This window comes from Talpa occidentalis, unplaced genomic scaffold (genome assembly GCF_014898055.3).
Source record: "Talpa occidentalis isolate TD23 unplaced genomic scaffold, MPIMG_talOcc4v2.1 talOcc4.8, whole genome shotgun sequence".
Lineage (NCBI taxonomy): Eukaryota > Metazoa > Chordata > Mammalia > Eulipotyphla > Talpidae > Talpa > Talpa occidentalis.
The window spans coordinates 6,949,056-6,953,107 of record NW_023605194.1 but is presented as its reverse complement, the minus strand read 5'-3'; positions in this window follow the sequence as shown (position 1 = coordinate 6,953,107).

Genomic DNA, 4,052 nt, shown 5'->3' with positions numbered 1-4,052 from the left:
TGCCCTGCAAAGCTTTGCCTTGGCCAGCTGTGCAGCTAACCTTTCCCCTGGCAGCTAATTGCCTGTGGATCTCGGAAGCTAAAACTAATTAGAAATCAAGAGATTAGAAATCTCGGTAAACGGGAAGTTCTGAAGGTCTTTAGAAAACTTTTGTTTTCCTACTAAAGCAAATTTTGTTTACATGCCTCTCTTGCTGTTATGAAGGAGGGTCTGTAGACATGCTAATGTGAGTAGGGCTCCAAGATGCTTTATGAGAACAAAATAAACTCCAGGACAAAGATTTAAGCATGGTGTATTTATGTCAAACACGCACACGCACACCGCCACTAGAGCTCCTACAAATAAATATTTTTATGTGTGTGTGTGAAGTTCTGGGCCATGAGTCGTTATGAGGGCAAATGTCATGTGGGTATGTCACTGGTGTTAGCTGCCACTGTGATGTAAGGTGTTCAGAGCCACGTACTGAACTTGTAATCAGTTGTGACAGGTGGAGGTGGTGGATGGATAAGTTGGATTCTGGCCTTCCCTTTAATGTTTAAATACTTTTGCAATATAGAAATATGTTTGTGAAGTAACTGATTAAAAATCAATTCAGCAATCCTTAAAAAAAGCAGATATATTTATTTTATTTATGCATACATGAACTGGGGTCTGGCCAGAGGTGTGGGGGTAAGAGGATTCACCAGAGACAGAGTGGGGAGCAGAACAGGTGGATCTACTAAAATACGCTGCTGAGAGGAGCAGCAGGGAGACAGGAGAGGTCTGCTGTGCCCTGTGGTTCGGCTCCCTGGCCGGGGATTGAACTGCAGTGGCTGGCGACAGCCTGATAGCACTGAGACTTTAACCTCTGAGCCACCAGAAAAAGCAGATATATATTTAGACAAGAGAAGTAAGAGAGATGCCAGCAGTGCTGCCCTAGGGCCTGAGGATGTTGCCTGTAGGGTAAGTAAATGGTATCAGGCTTTTCTGCCCTCCCACCATCAAGATTGATGATGGATCCTTGCGGTCCTGAATGCATGCCTGATGGTGGGCACCTGGAGTAGGGTGTGGGCATGCGTAAGTGGGTACACCTGGGCTGAGAGTTTGAACTTATAAGGGTGGTGTCACGGGGATGCCAGCAGAACCACGAGAAGAGAAGAAGAAGCAGGGAGTAGAGCAGAAGAGCAGCGAAGCAGAGAGCATGGGAGAGAAGGCCAGAGAGCCCAGAAAGAGTGAAGACTTGCTGGGGGCTGGGAGGCCTGCACCTCTGCCTGCCATGTCCCTGGTAAATCCCAATAAAAACCTGCAAAAGCCACCGAGGGCTCTCGGACTCCTTCACCCCGTCTGCTGGAATCATAGAAAATCTGCTGTGCCCATTCCTGCCATTACAGGGCCCTACCCTGAGCCACTGGCTCCTGAGCCATGTGTGTATTGTCAACATGAACATTAGAGAACAAATGGGCAGCTCTGTCACTCAGGAGCTGGCACTCGACACGGCACAGTATGATTCACACCCACATACCTGCTTTCGTGACTGGTTCCGCACAGGCCCCAGGGAGATGCCCCCCACGTCTGTGGCCCTGTGTCCTTGAGGCAAAGGCAGAGCATCTGGATGGGTGTAGTGCTGCTGGCCATGTGTTGCTGCCTTGGAGTCTAAGAATGATGTGAGCAGCAGACCACTGAGGTAAGGAAAAGGCAATTTAATTAATTTATCTTTAATGAACTTACAATAGATTCTTGCATAAAGAGATATTGTTTCCCAGTTGTGCCAAACATTCATTTTCATGCTCTCTTTGTGCTCCAGTTCTTGGTTCCAGAGGCACTCATAAATTAACACACAGCAGCTGAGGACTATTTTGCAATATTAAAACAATGCATGTTGTTCTTAAACCTGTGCATGTGTAGGTCTAGGTATAATGAATGAATCAACTGTGAGGCCTATTTTTTATATAGGGAACTAGGTGGACACTGCGAGCTAGATCTGTGAATAGTTTTACTTCTATAAAATATATTTAATGTTTTTGATTATATTTTTTAAAAATTCAATAAAACTTCAGTTTTAAGTGCTTTTTATATTTTATTTTATTTAAAAAAATAGATTTATTTATTCATGCATGGAAGAACTGGGGTGTAGGCCAGAGGTGTGGGGGTGAGAGGATTCACCAGACATAGATTTGCCCACATATACTCTTGTCCTCCCCATAATATTTTAGGAGAAAAATAACCAATTCTGTAAGCACAAAAATAATTTTAATATTTAAATTCTAATATTTTCTTTTAATGAAAATTTATTATAATGTTATATATTTTGAATAGTATTATATTTTGATTAATGATTTAGGTCATTGCTATGAATAACATACAAATCAGGTGAAAAATCTTGATTTCAAAAGTATAATTATGATTTTACTGAAGTGGAGTTACGGAAAAGAGAATTTATGAACTAAATATAATTTATGAACCAAGTATATCTTTATTACATATCAAATACCACCAGCCCAGTAATTGAACACAAAGATTTGTGCAATAATAAATTCAGTTGTGTTTGACATTTTGCCTAATTTTCAGTTACATAAAAACTTTATACATATTTTAGATTTTGCCATGAAGGTATATTTGACAAAGCAGCAGAGTAAGATTTGTCTCAGTTGACAGCTTGATTTATGACTTAAAATATTTAGGCATGAAAAGCAGGAGCCTGCCCCTGGGCATTCAGCCCGAGACTCTACATGGTGGGCTGTGGGTACAAGGGCTGCTCCATATGGCTGGATATCAACTGAGTCTCTTGCTCCACCCCAAACTGTCCAGGCTGTCCCAGGGAAAGCCCAAGGAGTCAGCTCCCTGGGCACCCGGGTCCAGCACCTAAGATGACCCGTTGGCCTCTTATCTCTCTGTCCCTCTGGCTTCCTCACTTCCTTCCTTGTGGGTAGCTCAGGGGGTTCTCTCCTGAACCTCTAGGTGGAACTGTGTTCCCCAATCCCATCTTCTGTTCTCCTTCTGTAAATCTTGCCCTCAAAAGATTGCTGGTGAATTCCTGCTGAATCTCTAGCTGACAATTAACATCTAGCCAAAGGTGAGTTGAAGGGAAGCTCTTTCCAGACATAGCTGAAAGCACAACGAGGGGGGCTTCTGCATGTGTCCTCATAGTCAATTTTGGACATTAAGAGACAATGAAAGGTTACTCTTTTTTGTTTCTTTTCAATCCTGTGATGAGCTCAGAAAGAAAATTTCAATTCATCGCAGGGCTGTATTTTAATGCCTTTTCTTGACAACTCCTGATACTACCTTTTTACTTAAAAATCAATTTTATCGAGGTAAATTTACTTAAACTGCACTGATTATTTTTTTTTATTTTATTTTTTTAAAGATTTATTTTATTTATTTATTTATTTATTTATTTATTTATTTATACAAGCACTGGGTACAGTCAGAAGCGCGGGACGGTAAGAGAATTCACCAGAGCCAGAGCGGGGAGCAGAGCAGGCAGAAGGACCGAAGTACACTGCTGAGGGGAGCAGCGGGCGGCAGGAGAGGTCTGCGCGCCATGTGGGACCCTCCTCCGGTGGCCGGGGAGCAGCCGGGGATTGAACCAGCGCTGCAGAGGCTGTGGGCAGCTTCTCAACCCAACACTCAACCGCTGCGCCACCAGGGAGGCCCTAAACTGCACTGATTTTAATTGTGGTGACTTTTTTTGTTTGCAGAGGAAAGTGCTATCATGGTATTAAGTCTCCAGTTAGATTTTTCTATGTGGCTGCTTCCAGGGTGCTCTGCCACATTCCAACTCCGGGGCATCACTGTATTTAGGGGTGCCTAAAATAAAACGAGCATTGGACACTTGAATTCCGAGATGTGGAATGCTGGAAGTGGGTGCTCATCACCCATCAGAATTGGCATGTTTGGGGTTAAGCTGCCGTCTCTCTGAGAACAAGTTCTTATCAAGTAGAGAAAGATGAGCTCTCTCTCGCTGGTATGAAAAGTGAAAATGTATAATGCTCTATATAGCCCATGCCTAGGACCCAATTCTGCTTTTGATTGACAGCGTGACCCTTACCTGCAATGCGTCCCAGTGTCAC